The 26,461-nt window shown below is 39.0% G+C and overlaps 1 long non-coding RNA gene across 1 annotated transcript in view; it reads right to left on the bottom strand.

Moving 5' to 3' along the window:
* Positions 1-9,461: 9,461 nt before the first annotated feature.
* The window catches only part of LOC113594530 (uncharacterized), a 56,493-nt gene continuing 39,493 nt past the window's right edge, over positions 9,462-26,461 (bottom strand). Inside the window, exons 3-4 of the long non-coding RNA XR_008298629.1 lie at positions 17,208-17,275; positions 9,462-9,675 (exon numbers count right to left, since the gene is read on the bottom strand). This is a non-coding gene — a long non-coding RNA (uncharacterized LOC113594530). The remainder of the gene's footprint in view (positions 9,676-17,207; positions 17,276-26,461) is intronic.

Consider the following 26,461-nt stretch of genomic DNA (forward strand, 5'->3'; position numbering starts at 1 on the left):
ATGACACAAGATGCAGCCTAAATGGTTTAACGTGGATCACAAAAATTGGAATTATGTAATTCCTTTATTAAAAGAATTTCCTGAGTTTATCATTTGTGGGCACTTTGTTCTACACAGCTGGTGCATCAGTCATTATTGTTTGTCTCCCTCAACATCATGAGGGAAACAAACAAATAAATTGCAAATTAAAATATAACCTAAGTGTTATCAAAAGGATCAGCTCAGTCATGGGACACATACAGCCATCTTTGGAAGGTAAGGGAAACCAAGTTAGTTCTAAACAATGAGTAGGGAGGAGAGTGGTGTTGAAAGACCATGCTACAGAAGATCACAGGTGACCCTTGAACAAAGCAGGGGTTAAAAGCACTGACCTCCCCCCCACCACCATGCAGTAAAAAATCTGTGTATAACTTTTGACTTCCTCAAAACTTAACTACTAATAGCTTACTGTTGACTGGAAGACTTACCAGTGACATAAATAGTCAAGACATATTTTGTATGTTATGTGTATTATATACTACATTTTTATGATTAAGTAAGAGAAAGAAAAGAAGATGCTAAGAAAATCATAAGGAAGAGAGAAAATACATTTACAGTACTGCATCTATTGAAAAAAAACAGTATGTAATTGGACATGCACAGTTCAAAACAGTGTTGTTCAAGGGTCAACAGTATGTGCAAAAGACCAGAGGCAAGAGAGATCTTGGCTGGTTCTTGGAAAGCTTTTTATGAACAGAGGGGGAGGAGCAAAGAACATGAGAAATAAAATGGGTAGATCTGATATATGTATGTAAATACATACACATAATTTTGAATACGTAAAATATTTCATTAGTTTAAAAAATAAAAATACACGTAGAAACTCTAGAGGAAGTGATTCAAAGGAAAGAAGAAGGCATATAAGGGATCTGGTGCCTGATAAGCCCTCAACAAATGTTAGCTACTGTAGTAATAGAAATGCTAAGTTTAGGTTTTCTGAGATGGATACTTTATTTGCTCTGTTTGAGCCAGAACAAAGGGCAAGAACCTTGGTGGGTCAAGAGGGAATTTAGTGTAATGGTTAAGAGCTCGTCAGACTTTAATTCAAATCCATATATTAAATCTTAGCTCTGTGCCCATGGGCAAATGTTTTAACCTTTCTACACCTATTTCATCATCTGTAAAATGTAGATAATGTACTTCATTCACAAAGCTGTTGTGAGGGTTAAATGCAATAATATATGTAAAATAATTAGCACAAATTGACTGGCACAGAGAAAGCACTCAAAAATGGTTGCTTGTCTCGTTACAAAAGGAGACATAGGACATGTGGCAGGGATTGGGGAACATTCCCAGAAGATGCATGGTGATAAGGACAATTGTCTCAGCTGGGCATGAATTTGTCTTGCTGTGGCTGGGTCTGTTTGCAAAGAAGAATAATCCCATGGATGAATAGGCAGCCAGCCAAGATGGCTTGATCCTTTCCATTGGTTCTAGCCAAGAAATGTCTAAGTGTGAGTAGAATGTGAATCACCTACTTACTGTAAATTAATTATTATTATTCACTCAGCAAAGAGAAAAAGATGCTTGGTCAGAATTAATCATCTCAAAAAGCCCAGTGATTTTAGATTCATTACATTTGAATATGTTAATGAGACATTTGTCACTTTTATAACTCTTTGTGGGGGAGAGTGTCTATTGTAGGATGGAAAAGGATTAACATGTAATTTTAAGGGTGTGCCCTTCTCTTTTTCTTTTTCCATATTTATTAAAGTTCTAGTATAAAATTTGTTGCATGTCTCCACTTTACAGATAAGGAAACAGGCTTTGAGTCTCAAGTGATTCATAGTGAAATGGAGTTTACAATCGAGACTTTTTAGACTCCAACAATTCACAGTTCTGGATGCACATTAGAATCATTTGGAGGACTTTTTAAAACTAATGATGACCAGGGCCCACCCCTGGAGATTCTGTTGAGTTGTTCAAAGGTAAACAATTCTTAAATATAAAATTCCTTGGTCAAAAGCAACCTCCTTTTTTAAGGCTTGCTAAATACAGGATTTAAAAATTTTTTTTTCAATATGGCTGTGCTGACTACTGAGGAATCAACCTGGACAATAAATGGACTCCCTCCTCTCCCCATACCCATCTGTGCTGTCCAGTTCAGACTATTTCAGAAGCAGGTTCAAAGCTGGGAGAATGAATTCAACCATTTATTCTGTACTGGGGGAGGGGAGGGAATAGTTTTTGTCTCCCTTGACCTTTTTGATGAGTCACTGATAGCCTTAATGTGATGCCTTTTCTGCCTCATCAGAGAACAAATCTCTCCAAACATTCTAAATAATCAGAACATTATCTAACACTTGAATGAACTTGGTCCACATCACTTAACCAGTTGAACTTGAAGGCTTACTTCTCCGTAAGAAAGATGATTCTTTTTCCTTTTTCTTTTTCTTTTTTTTTTTTTTTTTTTTTTTTTATGGCACTGAATAGACAAGAATTTTGAAAAGTAGTCTCTGTTATTCTGGAAATGGCAGTGATCACATACTCTGGCTTCTTGCAATCACTCTCTCTCTCTCTCTCTCTCTCTCTCTCTCTCTCTCTCTGAATTACACTCACATCAAGTGCTAGCCTTGGAGGAGAGATGGGACAAAGACTGAGTCAAAATCCCTTCTTTGCTTGCCTGTCACTATTGCCTACGAACCAGAAGAAATTATAAAATTATTCCATTTTTTAAAAATCCTCTGAAGCAGTGAGTCTTAAATTTGGGTTAATCCTGAGCCCTTTTAAGTAGTTAACAAAAGAAGGTCCCTGGAAGGACTTATTAAGATATATATGCTTCAAAATGTTTATCTGTCTGGACCTCTGATGGGCCCATAAATGCATAATTAAAAAACTTGACACTACGGGAAAAAAATAAATACGGCTTTCGTCTAGTACCTATGGAAACAGGCACAGAGTAGAAAACAAGACAATGCAAAGCAAAGCTATGCATCAAAATGTTTTTAAAATTTGTTCTGATACAGAAAACAAAAGCAGCTAAAAAAAAAAAAATCTTTCCCTCAAAACAACAACAACAAACAAGAACAAAACAAACCCCCAAGCACTGCGATTGTTTCCCTGAGATAATTTCTTCCTCCTGAGCAGTAGATCACAAATTGCCCTGTGTGTGCAGATAAGACTGCTTTTCCCAATCTGGCTTCCCAAGTCAGTCTGACACTTCCTTTCCCTACCACTACCATTTCTGTGCTGTTCATCCTCTTTCTTATCTTTATCTTCCAGATGCCCAGTCGGATATACCCATGAAGGAGTCTGCTATATCATCTGGCCAAAAAGGGACATGATAAAATGTAAGGTCATGAAGGACCTAATAATGTCCCAGAAAATACTTTAACGGGAATTGGCTGGAAAAGGATTCTAAATGGGTCTCTTGAGACGGATATAACCCTGATAATTGTGCCTCAGCCCCATTTTCCAGTTTGAGTCAGAGGGGTGATTTGTAAGAAATCCTGGGAGAGTGAGGATGTGAGAGACTGTGTCTAAAAGTGAGAGAGAATCAGAAAAGGCCTGTCGTCTGTCAATTAAGTGGCCTTGGTTTGAAAAGTCCAGGGCTAACATTTTAATGCTTTATTTGTAAAGTGGGACAAGGTTGTGGAATAATATCTCCAGTGAGATTTATTCTACCTCTTTCTCTCATTTCAACTTGTCCTCCTGTAAATGGAATTGAGGCTGTGAATACTTGGGACATATGATTGGCAAAATTATGCTTTTTGTCTTTAACCTGCTAAAATGTAATGGGGCTAGGATTTACTTGCATACATGTCTCCTTATTAAATAATAATATTAATAGCTGGTATTTATTTACTGAGCTCTTAACTATATGTCACACATTGTTTGATGAGCTCATGTAATCCTTACAACAATCCTGTCAAATCAGTAGTGTGATCTCCACCTGAGGCACAGAGAGTATGGCAGGCCAAGGTCACAGAGGTGAGGGAAAACACAGAGCTTAGGTCTTGACCCAGGGAGTCTAACTGCAAATCCTACACTCTTTACTACACTCTACTACCCTCGAGCTCAGGCGTATTGGGCGTTACCTCAGAGTATCTTGATTATCTGAGTGATTTAATGCAATTCAATCTTGTTAAAATATAATTTTCAAAAATAGGAAAAATGATGATTCTCATGTAGATATATATATGACCATGTGTCAAAGTTATTAACTCATTAATGAGGAAATTAGAGATGTGTTAAAATGATATACACACGAAAGAGACATTCATAAGTCAGAAATATTGAAGTGAAAGTTAAATGGAGGCAAAATTGAACTTCTCCACAATGGAAGACAGAAATGCACTGAACAGAATTTGTACAGGAGCACCTGGCTGGCTCAGTGGTTAAAAGTCTGACTCTTGATTTTGGCTCAGGTCATGAGCTCACAGTTCATGGGATTGAGCCCCACGTCTGACTCTGCATTGACAGTGTTGAGCCTGCTTGGGATTCTCTCTCTCTCCTTCTCCCCTTCTCTCCGCCTGTCCCCCATTCACTCATGCTCTCTCTCAAAATAAATAAATAAACTTAAAAAAAAAAGAATCTGTACATCTATAGACAAGAATTATTTTGCATTGTTATCTGTTATTTACACTGTACAGAATTGTAGCTCCCATGTAATCAGAGTAAGATAACACCAGAATGATGTGCCACAGGCAATGCATAGTTTTCTGCTAAAGCACTAGCTTTTTTTTTTTTTTTTTTTTTTTTTTAACAATGCTTACAATTCACCCTTGCTCCTCAAACTCAGAAAGGTTTATACCTGATCGGTATAAAAGGCATTTTGGGAGACAGTCATGTGAATAAAAAGAGTTTTGCAAACTCCCAGGGCAGACATTTATAAATACTTTTAAGAAGGCAGATTATTAAAGAATATAAGTATGAGAAGGAGAGATTCATTCAGCTTTAGGAACCTAACGGAATTTCTATATGAGGCATTTAGGGGAGACAGTCCAGTTAGAGGAGAGGACTGAAGGCTATCCTCAAGCTTACCTCTTGGTAAGAAAGCACTTGGTTTTAGAAACCACTTTACATAAAACAAGAAAAAGTAAGCCATCTCTATTAAAGAATGCCATGGGGCTTAGATGGGACCATGGAAGCTTCCTAAAGCCATTTCATGTACTCACTTGGAAATCTAGAAAAGTTCCTTGCAGGAAAAAGCACTAAGATTGACCTGAGAGGGAGTAGGAAAACGTAGAAGTTCTATTCTACATTTTACATGACAGAGGGGCATCTTGATCAAAAGCACAGAGACCAAGAGAGGGGAGGTGACATGGACATGGGAATGACAGGAAAGAGGAAGTTAAGCATCTGGCTCAAAACCCAGTGCTCTCTCAACCTGTGCGGGTCCAGCATCTACTAAGCTCTGTTTCCTTCCATAGGGACCTTGACATCAGACTCCCTTCCTAAGGCCAGAGCTCTGGTGCCAGCATAAAAATAAATACGTAATACGTATTTCCAGAATGAACAAAAGTATGGAAAGAAGAAGGAAGGGAGGAAGGAAGAAAAGAAGGAAGGAAGGAAGGAAGGAAGGAAGGAAGGAAGGAAGGAAGGAAGGCAGGCAGGCAACAAGGAAGGAAGGAAGGGAGGGAGGGAGGAAGGGACAGAGGGAAGACATTGAACTTTAACTAGGCACTCTGCTACAAAAAAGTTCTTCTACCAAAAAAGAACTCCCCTAGCTTCACTGTTTCAGGAAAGAGCTAACCACAAAGAACCACTCTTTCCATATGACTCAGTTAAGACCCACCTCCACTGTCTACCTCATGATTCCCCTGTCTACTTCCTTCTATAAAACCACAGGTCCTCATGCATTTCTTTGAGATGCTTTTCATTAATGAACATTTTCCTTACTGCAACAACCTGAATAAAATCATATTTTTAATTGTCCTGTGCATTTTATGTTTCACCATTGGAAAGAAGAGGGTTTAAAACCTAATCTCTGGGTTTGAAGAACACTTCTGTGGGTCTGTGGCTTAATGCAGGATGAAGGCATGCAAATCTTTAATTTGTTTTAACTGTACCCTTTTCATATAGATGAAGCAGGGACATGCTTTGTGAAAGCCTCAGAACACAGCTTGACCAGGAAAAAGCCATCTCTTGTGGCTCTGGCATCTGTATCTTTGTCTTTGGGACAAAGGGTGAATTCAGGGCTTTTGGGATCAGGGCATATAAGGGAGGGTGGTTTTCCTTTCCTTCTTAGAAGATGGACTGGGATGGGGAGAGGATTTGAGTTGATTAAATTATAGATAGCATCAACAGAAAGACTCATTTGGGGTAATAAATATGCATACTTTTTATTGATCCAAAGAAAGTATTCCAGTTGAAGCTAAAGGTGGAAACAAGCAACAAAGCTATCTTTGGCCTGCTTAAGGCAAAAACAAAATCAAAGAAGTGACTGGAAGGATATGGTAGAAGTCAGTACTTTAAAAAGCTGATGTGTACATGCAGCTCTGAGATGTAGATGGTAGGAAGTGATTGGACAGTGATGGATGAGACCCTGTTCCTTTTGGCCTCACTCTCTCTCTCTAACAAAGAATCAAATACCAGGGAAAAGGCAGCTGATTGGTAGGACCTGGGTCACATGCTCACCCCTTGGCAGGGAAGTTCCAGACTGGGAGATTGACAGTTTCACCAAGACTGCAGCCAACATGGAAGAAATTATACAGCAAAATGGAATGGAGGCAGGAAGAACTGTTATTAGAAGGAGGAGCCAAGGATTTTAGGCAGGCAAAACAGTAGTTTTACATAAAATTACCATATGACCCAGTTGTCCCACTCGTAGGTATATATACCCCAAAGAAATGAAAGCATACATGGGGTACCTGGGTGGCTCAGATGTTGGTTGAACATCTAACTCTGGCTCAGGTCATGATCTCAGGGTTCGTGAGTTCAGTCTCAGGGTTTGTGAGTTGGAATCCTGTGTTGGGCTCAGTAATGTCAGCACAGAGCCTGCTTCAGATCCCCTGTCCCCCCCCCCCCCCCCGTGCCTCTCCCCAACCCCACTCATGCTCTCTCTCTCAGAAAGAAAGAAAGAAAGAAAAAAAGAAAGAAAGAAGAGGAAAAATAAATGAAAGCATACATCCACACAAAAACCTGTACTTGAATATTCATAATGGCATCATTTTATAATAGAAAGTGAAAACAGCCCAAATGTCCATCAACTAATGAATGTATATTCATACAATGCAGTGTTACTCAGCTTTATTTTTTTAATGTTTATTTATTTTTGAGAGAGAGCGGATGAGTTGGGGAGAGCGCAGAGAAGAGAGAGAGGGAGACACAGAATCTGAATCAAGCTCCAGGCGACTGAGCTACCCAAGTGCCCCATTGCTTCATCCCTTTTTAAAGCTGAGTAACGGGGGAGGGGGGGGGGGGGCGGACAAAACAGAAGAGACTCATAAATATGGAGAACAAACTGAGGGTCACTGGAGGGGTTGTGGGAGGGGGGATGGGCTAAATGGGTAAAGGGCACTAAGGAATCTACTACTGAAATCATTGTTGCACTATATGCTAACTAATTTGGATGTAAATTAAAAAGTATAAATTAAAATTAAAAAAAAAAATAAAGCTGAGTAATACTGGGGCACCCTGGAAGCTCAGTTGGTTAAGTGTCCAACTTCGGCTCAGGTCATGATCTCACAGTTCGTGGGTTCGAGCCCCATGTTGGGCTTTGTGCTGACAGCTCAGAGCCTGGAGCCTGCTTCGGATTCTGTGTCTTCCTTTCTCTCTGCCTCTCCCCCCATTTGTGTTCTGTCATGCTCTCTCTCTCAAAAAAATAAATAAATAAATAAACATTAAAAAAATTTTTTTAAAGAAGGAATGAAGTACTGATACATGTTACAACATGATGAACCTTGAAAACATGATGCTAAGTGAAAGAAGCCAGTCACAAAAGACCACATCTCATATGACTCCACTTTCATGGAATGTCCAGGATAGGCAATTTCATAGAGACAGAAAGTAGGTTGAATAGATTAGTGATTACTTAGTGCTGAGGGAACACTACTGAGTAGGAAAGAAGGGAAAAGGGGATTGTCTGGTAATGAATACTGGTTTCTTTGGCGGGGGGTGGGGGGAACAATATTTTAAAATTATATTGTGGTGATGGTTGCACAACCCGGGAATGTACCAAAAACATTGTATTGCATACTATAATCTTAGGACATGTAAATTTATCTTAACAAAGCTTTTTAGAAAGAAGAGGCAGCTTTTCCATTACAATACCATTACTGCAATGATGAAATTTGTTCTAATTACCTTTACTGTTTTTACTTGTCGATAAACTAAGGAGAAGTTACTGGAGTGGATCTTAAGAGACAGGGAAGGAAGTCACTGGTCTATCATGGTTTCGGAAACACAAATCATACCCTTGGATCAAGGCACTATTTTCTGTTAGAAACAGCTACCACCAGTGTGAACCTTAAGTTAGTTTTATAAGTTTTTCAAAATGAGTATGAATTATTCTATTATTCCCTTCCACATGCGTCAACCAAACTGAAACAGGTCCTGTCAGGGATAAAATTTACTCAAGGTGGTGGGGAACACTGTAAAGGATGCAGACTAGGTGGGAGAGCTGAATTAGTATCACTGATGTATATATGCCTGGTAAAAGAATGGTAGGTAGGTAAGTTTTTACCTGGTAAAAAAGGTAGATAAGTTCCTTCCCTTTTCTAGGCCTGTTTCCTAACGTGGAAAAGGATAGAGGTGAAGTAGATCAGTGGTTCCCAAAGACTGGTTTCTCATTAAGGGTTATGATATTTACTATTTCCTCAAAACAAATTAACCTAAACAATATAAAGAGAATTCTGGGCAAATAATATGGATATTGTACAGATATGGCAAAACCCATGATATTAATATAAGAATTATTGAGACCCAGCCAACGCTATGTGATACATTCTGCTATAATCTGATTACTTGCAACAAGAGGTGGGAAGACATTGGCTATAAACATCATTATTTTATAAAGCTATCTTCTCCCATGTATTGGATTTACAGCATTAAGCTTCTAAATGACAATGAGGTTAGTGTATAATTATCACTTGTTAGGTGCTTGTTATAGGCCATGCCACAAGAGCCGATGGCTTAGGTGACTGGGGAGGGCCTCCCTGGAGGATTGGGACTGGTGGGATGCAGAGGGTTAGTGAGCTAAGGGCGAGGGGAGCTTCCCACAGGCAAAATAGCCGCTGTGAAGGCCTCTGGTGAAAATCGAACCTGTAGTTTCTTTTAGGAACTATTGTATCCTATGTGTTTGAAACACGGAGAATGAAGAAGAGAAATGTACATTAGCCACCAACACTTACCTAGCACACCCCTCACTTCTGACCCTGTGCTAGCTGATTTGCTTATTTCATTCAAGCCGCAGAAAGGCTCTATAGGGTCAGTACTATCACTCCATTTTACAGATGAGGACTGAGGCTTTGTCTGTGGTTGCAGAGCTAGCAAGAGGGAAAGCCCGGATCTGAACACAACCAGCCTGCCTCCAGAGCCAGTGTGTGGAGTCACGACACGATATGCCTGCTGCCTGTACACTACTTACCTCAGCTTCTCCAAAGCTTTGCCATCCCTTGATTTTCCTTGGCCCCAGCCAGGATGACAGGCGGATTTAGCAATAGATTACTTGCTCTGTGATGCTGGTCAGGAAGCCTGTTGTTAAAGTAAATAAGACACTTGAAAGCAGAGCCAAAGTTATTAAAATTTTATAAGCCAACGTTACCCAAGATTCTGCACTGTGGATAAATGTCAAAAGGACTTGTTATGAAATCATATCTTTTAGAACTTCCATATAATTTCTTTCTCCTTAACAGAGAGTTGAGAAAGGTAAAAATAACAGTGTTTTATTTTTACTGGGAAAATAATATAGCTTGATTTGGGACAACGATTGAAAAACAACTGTTTGGTCGGTTTTTTCCCCACACGCTATGATTTGATGCAGAGAGGGCAAAAAGTCTCTCTGTACTACATTTATAAGAGGGTTGCTTAAATTTGTGTAACTTCTCAAGGTTCAGTGTGTACTCCTCCTAGTAGAATAAATCTCAAATAATAACAAACATTGCTCCCTCCACTGTGTACCTCTAACTGCATTGTTACTGAACAAACGGTCGAGGGAATATAATGCCGGAATTATACCCTACCCCATTCCAACTTCAACAGATAAAACAAATGACCCAAACACTTTAATTCCAGTCCAGACTTTGAAAGAAAGCCCTCTTGTTAACGTGTGAGTTTATTATCTTACCATTGGCAAGTCGAATAAAAAGAAACAAAAATAAAGGCAGTGTTTACTCATGATGGCTGAGGACTGGACCTACATTTTGGATAAAACTGTCGTTCTTTGGGCCTTTTCCTAAGAAGCATTTTAGAAAGAACTCAGAACAGCTAAGAATCTGTATCGTGTTCTCTTAAATGAAATCTCATTGGGAAAGAGAAACATTCAGGAAGTTAGAAGATGAAAAATCTAAGTGGTTTTTCGTTTTTCAAATATGACCCTTTTAACGGTCTCAATGCTCCACAAAGAAATGACTTAGGCACTTCAAAGGTTTCACTCCATTCTTTCTGGTTCTCATTTCTCTCTGTTTGCATCATGACTAGAAGAGTTTCGGGTGTATTCTGGCTAGGTGTCTGGAAAGATGATTTAGGATGACCAACTATCCCTGTTTGGCCAGGACTGAGGAGCTTCCTGAGATGCAGGACATTTAAATACTAAAATCCAAACAGGCAGGGGGAAAATCAGAACAACTGGTCACTGCAGGATGGTATTTGTTGGCCTAGTTACAGATCTTTGCTTCCACAAACCAGAGAAGACACCGTCACTTGTGTCCTGAGGCATAATACCCTGCTTCCCCTGGCACCTATTATTTCTAAAAGCTTCCCAGTTGTTCTGATAACAAGCCAGGTTTGGGAGTGTCTGATGTGGTGTGGGTAATTCTTAAATAGAATCATTTCTATGGTCTCAAATGAAAAATGCAACCGACATACTATTTTCTTTTTCTAATTTTTTAATACCTTCGAAGTTGAACTGTATTTAAAAACAAAATAGGGGCGCCTAGATGACTCCGTTGATTAGGCTATTGACTCTTGATTTTGGCTCAGGTCATGATCTCACAGTTCCTGAGTTCAGGCCCCTTGGGATTCTCTCTCTTTCCTTCTCTCTCTCTGCTCCTTTCCTGCTCATGCTCTGTTTCTCTGTCTCCAAAATAGATAACGAATATGTATAAAGATAACTGTGATCATAAGATATATGTGCAACATTACACTTTGCTTTCCTTTTCAACATTATATTGCTTTCCATGTGGTATAAGCTTGCTCCTATATCATAACATGCTCACCATAAATAGTACTTTTAATGGTTAACTTATGCTTCAAGAGAATGGGCATAAGTCACTTTATCAGGCTCTTGACTAACTTTCAAGAGTAATGCCCTTAAAATAATCTACCAAGTGCCAGGAGATCATTATAAGACAGATATTCCAAAAACATAATCTAAAGAAGAATCACTATCCTGATAGATCACTACAACTAAGTCTTTGCTTCAGGTGAAGAATATGTCCTTCCTCATGAATCTTTCTTTATTTCAGTGTTTTGTTGGTGTTGCTTTTAATTAAATGATAGAGTAGCTTGAGATGAAACTTAAAAAATAACCTATAATTCCACGGCTCTAACATAGCCATTCAAAGATGTATAGGCATATAGATTTTTATATAGATATAATCAGACAATGGATGCACTTTTGTGTTCCTTTTTTTCCACTCAATATTGCATTATAGCCACCTGGCCATGTTATTACATAGTCCTTATAATTATCCCTTTTAATGGTGGCATAATCATCTGCAAGTCATTGCTTGTGGCTACACAGTTCCTCTGGTTTGAGAACAGGTAACAATTATATGGAATAACTGAGGAAGAAAAAGTATTTAAACACATTCTAAAGCAGTGATTTTCAGATTGTGATCCTCAGCATATCCCAAAGCTTACCATAGTATGGAAATGAAGAAGAACCTGGGCCTAACCAAGCTTCCTTCTCTCAGAACACTTCTCCTTTAAGTTCCTTTCAAAAGTATGCTCTTAAAAAGAAAAGAAGGAAGGAAGGAAGGAAGGAAGGAAGGAAGGAAGGAAGGAAGGAAGGGGAAAGAAAGAAAGAAAGAAAGAAAGAAAGAAAGAAAGAAAGAAAGAAAGAAAGAAAGAAAGAAAGAAAGAAAGAAAGAAGAAATAAATAACCTAAAATCATGGAACGTTGTGGTAGAGTCTGTCATTTAATAGCTGTATCATTTTGGGCAAGTTACACAGATGCCTGAGTTTCCTTACCTAAAAATGAGGGTGTTAATATCCAGTTATGGAATCAATAAGTCACAGGGATGAAAGGCACAGCATAGGGAATATAGTCAATGGTATTGCGGTAGGATTGTATGGTGACAGATGGCAGCTACATTTGTGAGCACAGCATAATTTATACACTTGTTGAATCATTATGTTGTACACCTGACACTAATGTAACACTGTGAGTCAACTATACTCAAAATAAAAAGTGAACATGTTCATTTTACCTAACTCATTGGGTTGTGGTAAAGATTAAATGAATGTATGTGTGATATGTATAGATTGTGTAGAACAATGGCCGGCACCTAACTGTTGTATGTTTGTTAAATACATAAAATAAAAACTGGGGGAAAAAAACAGTATCAGGGCAACAAACCTAGAGAACATTCTTGCGAATTTTAAAGCAAGAAAGAGAACAATTAGTGATAGATCTATGGATGGCAGTGATAGCCCCAACATAGAAAAAGCCTAACCCCTAGGCTTGGGAGTAAGATCACCAAACTGTATGACTAGACTCTAATACCCCATACCTGTGTAACTTTGGGCAATTGACTTAGCTTCCCTAAGTCTTGATTTTTCTCAACCGTCAAAAAGTGGTGATAATATTAGCTATATCATAAGGTTTCTGTGAGCAGTAAACGAAGTTATCCCTATAGAGCATTTAACCCAGGACTTGGCACACACCGAGTCTTCAATAATAGATAGGCAGGATCATCCCGGGTACAATGGTTTGTTGAACACTAAGTGGAATTTTGGGGGGGCACCTGCAATTTGTTTTATTTTTTAAACGACCAAATATACTATATAAGGTGTCCAGATGGTCACGATGAAAAAGAAATTCGGTTTCAGTTTGCAAACACAGTAGAGGAAGGAAATCTATGCTGATATCTCTCTGGAAGTTAACGTGCAGACACCCACTTTTCCATCACTGCAGGTGTGGCATTTGGGAATTCATGGCAACAGTGGAAAGCACTGCCTGAGGAATTAGGGGATCCAACTCCTGTCCCAGTTTTATCCTAAATTTGCCATGTGACCTTAAATAAGCCACTTTTCTTCTTCTCTCTTAAATTATCTCCTGTCTAAAATGAGGTGGTTGAGGGGCACCTGGGTGGCTCAGTCGGTTAAGGGTTCAACTCTTGCTTTCAGATCAGGTCATTATCTCATGGTTCCTGGCATCCAGCCCCAGGTCGGTCACTGTGCTGACAGCATGGAGCCTGCTTGGAATTCTCTCTCTCCCTCTCTCTCTGCTCCTGTTTGTGAGCACACGTGTTTTCTCTCTGTCTCAAAATAAATAAATAAACTTTAGGGGCCCATGGGTGGATCAGTTGGTTAGGTGTCCAACTTCGGCTCAGGTCATGATCTTGTAGTTCGTAGGTTTAAGCCCCACATTGTATCCTCTTGTCTTTCTCTTTCATTCTGCCCCCCCACTCTCTCTCTCAAAAATAAATAAATATTTTTAAAAATTCATGGTAAAATATAACGGGTATTTAAAAAAAATAATAAATAAATAAACTTTAAAAAATAAAAAATAAAGTGGGGTGGTTGACTAACAGACAACCTCAAAGATCTCTTTTTCTCTCTTATTCCTATGGAGTAAAGAGGTATGTGCTATTTTTAGAATCCAAGACATCAAGGTTTTACAGATAAGAGGTGTTACATTTTACAGAGCAGTATGCAACTTTGGTAAAGATTGCCAATTGTAAAATCTGTTACATTGGCTCCATCTTTTCTCCCTATGGGAGAGAAATTATCATACAAAATAATCAAGATTTGGTGGAGAAATTCCTGGAAAATATGGATGGTGTTGTAAGTTTCTACTTCAAAAAAAATATTTTACCCAGATATTTGTAGTTGGAATCCATGTATTTAGCTTAAACACTCCCTTGTCTGTAAAATAAAATGAATTACCACCCTTAACATTGTATCTGGCCTTAAGCAGAGGGGAAAAACATTCTTGGTCAGCAGTACAGTAGAATTAGAGAATGCTTGCCTTATTTAGTCATGGTCTGGCTAAGTCATTCCGACTGATATTGTTTGGAATGAAAACTTGACCAGATGTTCACTTAAATGAACTAGAGATTAATTATCAGTCCTACCATATTATCTTGGAGGGTGGGTATAATCATCTCCAAAGAATTTCCTGGAGCCGGACACAAAAGTTGCCAATTGTAATCACAGCAAACACTTTTAAAATACACACAATGTACCAGGCATCCCTCTAAAGGCCTCACATGTATTAATTCATCCGGTCACACACTACTCCTTGGAGGAAGGTACTATTGTTATCCTTATTTCATGAATGACGTCATGGGTCTCGAAGAAGTAAGGGACTCACCTGTGGTCACTGTTGACTAAGTGGTAAGGGCAGAATTTGAATCCAGGAACACTGACCCATAGGTCTTCACTTTTAAAACTATGCTATACTCATTGCTTATATAATAATTATATAAAGTATGATCTTATTAGTTTATGTTAATTGTATAAATCAGTACTTTGTTTTTGACGTAGGTGTTATTAAAACTTGAATCTATTAGACTCTTCTCTAATCTTTCAATGAGTAAAGATGAATTTGAACTTTTGTGAGTAGGAAAAAAAACACAGAGCCCAATCCAAGGAAGGAAGAATGCTAAATTTTGGAGAAAACATTTATACACCTGATTAAAAATCTCTTGGGTTACCAAATCAACATATCTGTTGCTTATTCATCTCTTAAAATAATTTGAGGAATGTAAGAGTAACTGAAATTTAGATCTCTACTCCTTGTCTGCATTAGATATCTGGAATGTTTTGTTGTTATGATCAAAGCCAGGCAGATAATGCTGATTGAGGCTTCTTGGTTAACCTTAGGAAGAAGCAATAAGAACTATTGAATTCTCCTCATTTACAATGGAATCTCAAATATTTCTTTGTTGTTGGGGTTTGTTAAAATTACTATACTGGTTGACACTGACATTCTTCTAAGCTTAACTTACTGTCTGAAAGCTGCCTTATCTTTTGTCAGCATATACTCTCCAACAATATAAAGAAAGCATAACATTTATGCTATCCATTTAGGTTTTGAAATAACAGAGTGGTTTCAAAACGATGTTGGTTCTGGATGGGGAGATTGTGGATGGATCTTTTCAAATCAGGGACTGAGAACTCATAATATATTTGAGTAGCATAATTTCATCTCAGACTCAATCCTCCATTTTTTTTTCCTCTTAAGGATTGTGTTAAAGATATTTTTAATACAGCCTATTTTTTTTTTAAATTCCTCTCTCTGTGAAGATTTTCAGTCCATTTGCATGCAACACAAGCTCTCATTTATATAATTAGGATCCCAGAAACTTGCAGCAGTTGGCTGTGACATCTGCATAGATGCAATTTTGTGAGTTCAAGCATTGCAATATGACATGTGAATTAAAAGCTTGGGATAAGAAAGGGAGGCAGCTTTGACACAAGTATAAATATTGTGCTAATCACAAGCCACGAAACAAGTTAGAACTCAGATTAAGACTTTGATTAGCTAAGATATTGTCTATCCTAATAATAAAAGAAACCAGCTTAGTCGTGCCTCCTACTAAACATAGAATTTCTCTAGTAGGGAATCTGTGTCCTGTCACCTAAATTGTTTGTCCTTTTAAGGAGGTTTTTCTTTTCCTACTATTAAAAAATATACATGATCAATGAATAAAGCATAGAAAAGTAGAAAGATTACCTAGAGTCTCTACATTATCACCCTTATACTGTTATTTAAATGTTGGCACACATCTACTTAGTTATAATTATGCATAGAAGTGCTGCATCCTTCATTTTGAAAGCCGAACATAAAACTGTCTGTATTTTCTTTGTATCTTTTCTTTATGGAACCAGAGCTTTTACAGGTTTTTATAATAGTGTTCTGAGTGGGTGCTCTATAGTTAACTACATATTTCTAGATGCCTGAACAACTAATATGTTTCCCACTTTTCTATTCTAATAAATAATTGTTTGGTGTTCATCTTCATGTCTAAACATTTTCCTTTTTAGGATTATTTCTTTGTGTTAGAGTCCCTCAAGTGGACTCACTACTCAAAAATGTTGTATTCTGAAGTTTATGGCAGATAAACATATTTTATCAGCTTATACTAACTTCTTGCAATAAACTCATCTATGGTACACTGTTAATTGGTTTACCTCATTCCAAAAATGAACTTTGGAAAGCAGAAAGTCACTGTTCCCCAAAGGAATTCTGTGTTTTTCCAGTGCTGTAAACAAAGTTTCTGTATTTTCCTTATGTGACTTTATCTTTCTGCTATGGCACATGTTTCTGCCAGGAACCTAAGTCCTTGAGTTTATTCACTGGAAGGTTCTGCCTTTGACTACTGGCTCTTTCCACCTAGATAAATTCCCTTTTGTGACCCCAGTCTTCTGCCTCTCTCCCAGCGAGAGCGGATACTGTGGAGGCACCTGGGGGGTTCAGTTGCTTGAGCGTCCAACTCTTGGTTTTGGCTCAGGTCGTGATCTCATGAATTGTGGGATTGAGCCCCACGTGGGGCTTCATGCTGACAGCAGAGAGCCTGCTTGGGATTCTCTCTCTCCCTCTCTCTCTGCCCCTCACCTGCTCGCACACACGTGCTTGCTCTCTCCTCTCTTCCTCTCTCTAAAAATAAATAAACTTAAAAAAAAATAGAGAGTGGATACTGTGGTTATTTCCCCATGTCCAGTCTAGTTGTTCCATACGTCAATACTTTGGAAAATTGACCCTACCACAGCTGTGGCAGTGGTCTCTGATTTCATGTGATTGACCTTTCATTTGCCCACCACTCCGACGAAATTGCTCTGGCCATGTCACCAATGTCCTTTTTGTTTAAATCCATTAATCAATTCTTAGCCCTCACCTTCTTGATCTCTCAGCAGCAGTTAGCACACTTTCTCACTTGGCTTCCAGGACCTAGTCAATCAGGATCTAATCAAGAAAACAAAAACTCTTCTTAGTATTTTAACAAAGGGAATTTAATTCAGGGCCTTGATGACACAGGTGACAAAACATGAAAAGCCAAACAGGAGATACTGAGGAAACCAGAGATTGGCAACAGCAGAAATTCAGTACCAACCTAGGCTGGAGGAACAAAGAGGAGAGAAGGTGCTCATGGGATTCCGGCTAATGGAGGACTTGTCTAGCAGAAGCCACAACCCAAGAAGAGATACAGCCACAACCAGAGACACCACCCCAGAGAAGGAGAGAAAGCCCTTGATTTCTCCTTTTCTCCCTCACTGCAATTTTCCATCAATCCCCTTCCATAGCTAATCCCACTTAGAAACCAACATTAGAATCCTGGAAAAGCAGGTTGTCCTGGTCCATTCCACTGCCACACAGTCAAGTAGAGGAAAAATGAGGGATGGATTGAGAATCTACAGGGCCAAGTCTGGCGTAACAGACTTGCTATATCCCCTATTTGCCAGTCACTCCTTCCTTGGCTTTCTACTGGCCTACTCTTCTCCATGTACTTTTAATATACAACAGCTTTGACGCGTACTCTTTATTTCCTCTTTTCTTCTAGTTGTCCATGAAGCTTAACACACTTCCTCAACCCTAAATTGCTCTAAATTGTTTAAAACAACAATTTATTGTCACCTCTTATGATTCTGTGTGTTGACTGGGCTCAGTTGGCCAATTCTCTCTTGGAATCCATGATGAATTTTACGGTGAACATTGCGATATGTCAATGAGATCTTATTTTAGGAATGAAGGACATACTATGTCAGTTGCTGGGAGCATGGCTGACAACCCTCAGCTGTTCGTGTCATTCAGGGAATGCCTCTGAGCATCACCTCATCTAAGTTCTCTTACTCTTCCCAAGGTAGTCCATATCTGATGAATATGTGAATATAAAGGCCAACACTTTTCATCCCAAATTGGGATATATATGGAATTGTCCCAGCCTCAGAACTCCCTAAAGGAGTCAGTTCTTCTGACTTCAGACTTCTGATGAGATTGTCTAGAAGTTTGATTTCTCCTTCTGTCGATCCTGCTTCCTATGCTTCCCTTCCCTTCAACAGGTATGCATACCCAAAGCACTCTCTAGTGAACCTCCTCTGTCTCAGAATCTGCTTCCTGGGGAACTCAGCCTACAACATGGTTGCACTCAGACAATGGCTGAGGTTGGAGTCATCTAACGGATTGATTGGGCTGGACACTAAATGGCTCACTCACAATGCTGACAGTTGTCACTATCAATCAGGACTATCAGTTGGAATGTCTACACATAGTCTCTCCACCTGGCTTGGGTTTCTCTCAGCATAGTGGCTGGGTTCCAGATGGGAGCATTCCAAACATAAGTGTTGAAGAGACCTGGGCATATTGTCACTTCTCAGAACGTCGCTTTTTTTGGTCAAGCAAACAACAAAAATGCAGAGAGTGGAGTGTTAGACACCCCTCGTAATATGAGGGAAAATATTTCCCTACAAAGAAGAAAGAAAGGAATGGAGGCTTTCTGCCACATTTTCTCCTTTCTTTACCACTCCATTAAAACCACTCCCATCTTGGGGTACCTGGGTGGCTCAGTCAATTAAGTGTCCAGCTCTTGATTCTGGCTCAGGTCATGATCTCATGGTCATGATCTCATGGTTGTGAGGTCAAGCCCCAAGTCAAGCCCTCCATACTGGGTGTGGAACCTGCTTAGGATTCTCTCTCTCTTTCTCTTTCTCTCTCCCTCTGCCCCTCCCCTGTTCACATGCACAAGTGCACTTTCTCTCTCTCAAAACAAAAAATGAATTAAAAATAATAAAATAGGGGGCCTGGGTGGCTCAGTCAGTTAAGCTTCCAACTTCGGTTGGGGTCAGGATCTCACGGTTTGTGAGTTCAAGCCCCACATTGGGCTCCCTTTTGTCAGCGCAGAGCCACTTCAGGTCCTCTGTCTCCCTCTCTCTCTGCCCCTCCCCTGTGCTCTTGTTCTCTCTCAAAAATAAACAAACACTAAAAAAATAAAAAATAAATAAAAATAAAAAATAAACTGCTCCTGTTTTAATCCCCAGTGATCTTCATATGGTAAATCCCATGATCTATTCTCAGTTGTAATCTCACTTGACCTCTCCTCAGTATCTCTCATTTCTTTGATGATCTCATAATATCTATTAACTGATGGCTTCACAGTTTATATTCTAGCTCAGTACTATCTTGCAAACTGTGACTCCTATTTCCAACTGCCATCTCATCATCTCAAACTGATGTGTCAAAACTGAATTTCTGATCTTCCACTGAAATACTACTCTTTCCCAAACTTTTTCATCACTGTGAACACCATTCTTACAGTTACTGAGACCAAAAGGCTTAGAATCATCCCCAACTCTTGTCTTTCTTTCATAGTTTATATATAACTCAATAAAAAATACTGTTTGTTCAACTTTCAAAACATGTCCCAGGGGTGCTTGAGTGGTTCAGTCAGTTAATCATCTGACTCTTTATCTCAGCTCAGGTCTCCATCTGGGGTCCCCACACTGGGCTCCACCCTGGACAAGGAGCTGGCTTAAAACCAAACCAAACCAAAACAAAACGTGTCCTGCATCTGACTACTTTGCACCAGCTCTTGTTACCACCCTATTCTGAGAATCTATCTTCTTTCACCTGGATTACTTCAACAGCCTCCTAACTGGACCCTTTATTTCAACTCTTGTCCCCTTATAGTCCATTCACAACTCATCAGCTGGATGGTTCCTTTTAAAAACAAGTCAGATCATGGAATTTCTGAGGGGGAAAGAAAGCAAAACAAAACAAAACAAAACAGTGGCTCCCCCTCTCATTCCACATAATAGTCAAGCCTTTTCAGGTGCTCATAAGATTTATATAATTGGTTCCATTATGTCTCTGACCTCATGTTGCATTTTTGCAACACTTTGGTTTCACTGCTATTCTTTGAATGTGCTATGCTTGCTCGTGCCTTAGAGTCATTGCACTGGCTATTTGCTCTGCTTGGGGTGCTTTTTGTGAAGATAATCTGATAGATAACTCTCTCCTTTCCTTGAAGGTTTTATTCAAATGTTGTCTTCTTAATGAGTCCTGTGTTAACCATCTTGTTTAAAATCGAAACTATCTATTTCAACTTATAACAGCCCAATTACCCTTTCCTCTGCTTTATCTTTTTATTCCACAGCATTTATCACCTTTTAAACTAATATATAATTTACTTATTTATTGTGTAAATGTCTATCTCCCCTCCCCCACTAATATATGGATTTTTATTTTCTTTACTGCTGTATTCCAAATGCTTAGAACAATGCCTGACATGTAATAGGCACTCAAATATTTATTGAATGAATGAATAAGTGAATCATCATAAACCAGTCCTTTGCCATCAGTTCATGGAATTCACCCAGAGGAGAGTTTAGACTGGGAAAGTGCTTGTGATTCAGTTAAGGTCAATGAGAAGAAAATCTTTGTTGAGTAATTTTGGAAGTTGCTCACTCTTCTGAGAGAGCTTCTAAAAAACATCTTTTCTCACCCTCTGGATGATATGGCATGAGGATATGAAATCTGGAGCCGCTGCAGCCATCCTGTACTGAGGCAAGCCTTCTTCCAAATAAAGTGTCAGTGTGTAAGGCAGAGGAGAGCGATGAAAGATGGGTCCTTGATGACACTGCTGAGTTGTGGAGTGAAATCAATTCTGAAGCCTTTGCTAACTCTGAATCTTCTAGTTATGACAGGCAATACATCTCCTTCGTTAGTTAAGTCAATGTGAATTGCATTTTGATTACCTACAATATACAATACTCTCTGAGACACCCTCTAAGCAAGATTTTGTTTCTACAGTGCAAAGATACTTCTAGGGTTGTCTAGGATGATCTCTTCAAAAGTCTTACATTTGTTTTCTGAGTTCTCCATAATGTTCTATGTTGCCATAAACTGATTCAAACATATCCCATCCATCAGGTTTTCTTGGATTATGAATGTTTTTGAAAAGATTAAATCTTTTAGGTTTTTTTAATTTATTTAAAATTTATTTATTTATTTGTTTGTTTATTTATAATGTTAATTATTTTTGAGAGAGACAGAGACAGAGTGTGAGCAGGGGAGGGGCAGAGAGAGAGGGCAGACAGAATCCAAAGCAGGCTCTAGGCTCTGAGCTGTCAGCATAGAGCCCGACACAGGGCTCAAACTCATGAACTGCAAGATCGTGACCTGAGCCAAAGTCAGACACTTAACTGACTGAGCCACCCAGGTGTCCCTAGTTTTTTATTTACTGTTTACTATTTACTTACTCATCAAATAATATCTATTTCTATGTTCCTAACTGATGGTAGTCTTGGATACGTCCACTGCTGAGTTCTGATTATTTGAATCTATTTCTGCTCCAAGTATCAGTAAATGGTATGGCCCCTATTACTTTTCTTCCCCTCTCCCCTTATGACTTTTCTGACCTTATTTCTTACAACTCTCCCACTCGCTCACTCTGTTCTATCCCAGCTGGCCTCCTTGCTGCTCTTCCAAAGCATCAAGCACTCTCTGCTATCTCAGGACAGTTGAACTGGACATTCACCGTAAAGCATTCTTTTCATAGTTGTATTCCTGGCTTCCTACCTCAACTTCTTTGCATTTGAATTCAAGCCTTTTCAAATATAGTTGTAATGGTTAATTTTCCAGGTCCATTTCACTGGGCTAAGGGATGCCTAGATGGCTGCTAATACATTATTTCTGGGTGTGTCTGTGAGCCTGTTTTTAGGCAAGATTTCAATCACTAGACCAAATAAATGTGAGTGAGCCAAATCCATCCATTAAGGGTCTGGATAAAATAAAAGGTAGAGGAAGAGTAAATTTGATGCTTGACCTGGAACATCTATCTTTCCTTGCCCTTGGACATAGACACTCATGCGTCTCAGGCCTTTGGACTCAGATCAGGAGCCACACCACTGAGTTCCCTGGTTGTAAGGCCTTCAAGCTTGGATCAGAAGCATACCACCAGCTTTCCTGGACCTCCAGCTTGCAGGCAGCAGATTGTGAGACTTGTTCACCTCCAGAATGGTGTGAAACAAACTCTCATAATAAATCCCTATCTATCTATCTATCTATCTATCTATCTATCTATCTATCTATCTATCTATCAGCTATCTCTTCTCGGTTCTGTTTCCCTGGTAAGCCCTGACTAATATGATCACTTCCTTAGGGAGGCCTTCTCTGACCTTCCCATTTAAAATTATACCTTTCCCTCTTCACTCATTCCCTACCCCTATTCCTGTGTTTATTTTACTGCACAGTACTAAGAGCCTTTCTCATGTAATTTTAATGTATTTACTTATTCTATGTGTATCTCCCTCAGGACGTACAGATCTTGCCTATTTTTTTTTTTTGTTACTATAGCCCCAGTGCCTTAAAAAGTGCCAGACACATGTGTAGGGATCCAATAAATGTTGCATTTATTAAGTGATGAATGAATGAATTTACACAGGAGAGTATAGCTAGACATAGCCACCTTTACAGTGAGGTCATTCTGCCTGCCTTTTGTAGTGATGTTCCACAAAGTACATTATCACTGATAGTGATTCTCAGTAAATGCCTCACCATGTTGAATAGCTGTTGAATAGCTTCTTGCAAATAGAATCTCACATCCCAAAAAGCAGAAAATGCGTGCATTTTACACTGCACACTTCAGATGAATCACAAGGAGGAACGGAGTCACACATAACCATTGATGTCCTTGGGTAGAATTAGAAGTTTACTGAGAACTAATGTGACTCTCTTACATGTTCTCAGCTCTCAGAAGTCACCTATTTCCCTTGAGACTAGAGCTATATTTCCCGGAGAAGCCAATCTCCCTATCCACATCTCCATTCTGACATAGTTTTCAGTAGCCATGAAACACCTTCCTGGGCTAATTTTACCATGCAATACAGTATATGTCCCAAACTCAAATCTGAGTCAAGTCTGTGTATGTCTTTGAATTCTCCAAGTCAACAAACAAAATAACAGAAACATCATACCTCTTAATTAACTTAATATATGACTCAACAAAGAAAGAAACCATCGTTTGGAAGAGGGTTCTGAATAGTTTCTTGCAGAGTTGGATGATAGAACCTCTTCTTTTTATACTGTCTTTTTTCTTTTTTTCCATCTGAAAAAAACCTGATTCCAGGGAAAAGGCCTTGGAGACTTTCAGAATAAAGGGCACCCTGAACAGGAATGTAAGTACAGTCTGAGATCAGAAAAGAAACATCTGGACAATAAGCTGATGATAAGCACACATGGAATGTAGATAATAAGACGGATGGAAAACAGTCTTGTTGCTTCTCTCTGAATCACTCTTTCACTCCCATAGAGTGAACCACAGATGGATGTCTGGGAGTCCAATGTGTTTAACTTCTCTTACATGTTCTATCCAGTGCGCAGTCTCTGCTTCATCAAGTTTAATAGTCAAGGCCACGGTCAGGGTGATTATCATTTCTGCTCTATCCTGGGAGAATGGTACTAGCTCCTTTATAGACCTTCTCAAGAATGGAATCAGGATTCAGGGCATATAAGGTAAACATATCTTTCTATGACTCACATTGAGTGTGTCTCTCATAAATATTAGTAATATTTTTTAATAGTAAGGTAAGACTTCTTCCTAGTGATAAGCAAAAAAAAAAAAAGGAATGAATGAATATAGAGGTACAGTGAAGTATCTTGCCAAGATAGATTGACACAAGGCACTTATTTGTCAGTGGTGTATTAAGGTTGTTTAGGTATAAATAGGAGGCAGATCTAAAAAGGTAGGTGCTCAAAACAACAAAACAAGACAAAACAAACAAAAGAAAAACAACCCAGATTTGTTGAATCAATAAGTGAACCAATGATTTGTATTCAAACCCCAATTTAGCAAATGTTTGATTTGTCTCCAGTTTTTAATCTCTTCTCCCCTCCCTCTACTTTCTTCAGCTACAAAATGGTAGTAAGTAGGATTGCATAAAATAATGTCCATAAAGTCCTTAGAACAGCACAAGCACAGGGGGTGCCTGGGTGGTCAGTCAGTTGAGCAACCGACTTTAGCTCAGGTCATGATCTCACAGTTTGTGAGTTCGAGCCTTACACCAGGCTCTGTGCTGACAGCTCAGAGCCTGGAGCCTGATTTGGATTCTGTGTCTCCCTCTCTTTCTGCCTCTCCCCCACTTGTACTCTGTCTCTCTCTCTCTCTCTCTTTCAAAAATAAATAAAATGTAAAAAAAAAAAAAAAAAAGAACAGCACAAGCACAGAGTAACTGCTCAATAAATAGGATCTATTTCTACTATTCTACTTGACAGCTTCACAGTCCTGAATAAATTGCTGAAGGATGTGAAGGGAGAGACCACACAAAAGAAGTGTTGGAAGAACTACTGAGGATGCTGATGGTGGTTTCACAGTGGTCCAGTTCCACTGTTCCTTGCTTTTGCTTATTTGCAGGTCTGCCAAAGGATCCAGAAACTTTCCTGCTAGCTGAATATATGAGTAGTTCTACCCAGGACACAGAGTTACATAAATACTTATCTAGGTGGTCACACGCTTTTCATATTCTTCTGTGAGGACCCTTAGAACTATACAGAGATTACGTGAAGGCAAGCTTGCACCATAGCTTTGCTTTTATATACTTGATGTATCAAGGACCCACATAAGATTTTATTTATTGCAGCTTCCCTAAAAGTGTTGACAACATGTTGACTTGGAATATGAAGCCTATAGTCTCAAGAGTGAGACACAAATGAAAGAAACAAACACAAAATAAGGAACCGCAAGTGTAAATAGGGATGAAGATTAGGTTTTCTATTGCTGGGAATTCTGATTATTAAATTTATGGTGAATTATTTTGGGGGGCAAAAGGGCATCACCAAATGTAGAAATGGCTGGGTGACTGAACTTGAATCTTTTCTACAGAAAGACTCACAGATGACTATATTTTTTGCAAGAATCCTAGTAAAATGAATTTCAACACTGAAACTAAAATAGCTAATTTTGGGGACACCTGGGTGACTCAGTCAGTTGAGCATCCATCCGACTTCAGCTCAGATCATTATCTCATGGCTCATGACTTTGAGCCCTGCATCGGGCTCGCTGCTGTCAGAGCAGAGCCTGCTTCAGATCTTCTGTCTCCCTCTCTCTCTGCCCCTCCTCCACTTAAGCTCTCTGTCTCAAATAATAATAATAATAATAATAATAATAATAATAATAATAATAAAATAAAGAATAGCTGAGATTTAAAATAAATAAATAAATAAATAAATAAATAAATAAATAAATAAATAAATTGGCTAATTTCGTTTTTAAAAAGAAAAAAAATTCCTGCTGTGCAGAGCAATGGAAATGCTAAGACAAATAGTTTAGTGGAAATAGAAGGTCTTTCTTCATTTTTCTAAGTTTGGAAGCAGTTTTGAACGGAATTATTAACTTGTGTGTAACTGACCAGAATGTGGTTTGCTTGCTGAGTTCTTTTAGTTCCTTGGTTTTAGGTGACTTCGTGGTAAGTCTCGAGTCTTTCCTATGGTTTTGTAACCAAACCAAACAAGAGTTCATCCACACAATGTGCAGCAAGCCAATAAAAACTAATATCCAACTTTTACAGGGAAGAAAGATAGGCTGTTTATTAGTGTGGCAGCACCCAGGAGAAAGGGGAGCTAAAGTTCAAAATCCCAAACTCCCTGAGGGCTTACAAGCAGGGGTTTTTTAAAAAGTGAAAACTCAGGGTAAAGGTCTCAGGGTCTTAGATCATAGTGGTTGATTAGGGACTAGGTCAGCCGTAAGTCCTTTCTTGATCATCGTGTCCCTTGTGGCAACTCCCTGTCTAGTTTCAGAGTGATTGTAGTGACGTGATCGTTCTGCTGCAGGAGCCTGGAACGTAAAACATTCCTGGCAGACTGTATTATCAGGGTCGTGTCCAGCACACAAAGGAAGTTCTACATCCTGTGACTACTACGAGCCGCAAATTATTATTATTGTCTCTTGCGAACAACACATTATGTTTGTTATCTCAAGCAGAAGAGCATCCCATAGACTTCTTAGGAGGCAACTTTACGTTATTTCCTGAGACAATTTTTGTAGGTTTCTCATCATGTGACTCTCGTCAGAGGCAGCTGGGAGCCCCATGTTGCAATTCTGGGGCTTACATCTCCAGCTTTAGTTTCATCGCTGAACAATGATGGAGACTGAAAGTTTGT

The sequence above is a fragment of the Acinonyx jubatus genome, chromosome A1 (genome assembly GCF_027475565.1).
Source record: "Acinonyx jubatus isolate Ajub_Pintada_27869175 chromosome A1, VMU_Ajub_asm_v1.0, whole genome shotgun sequence".
Classification (NCBI taxonomy): Eukaryota; Metazoa; Chordata; class Mammalia; order Carnivora; family Felidae; genus Acinonyx; species Acinonyx jubatus.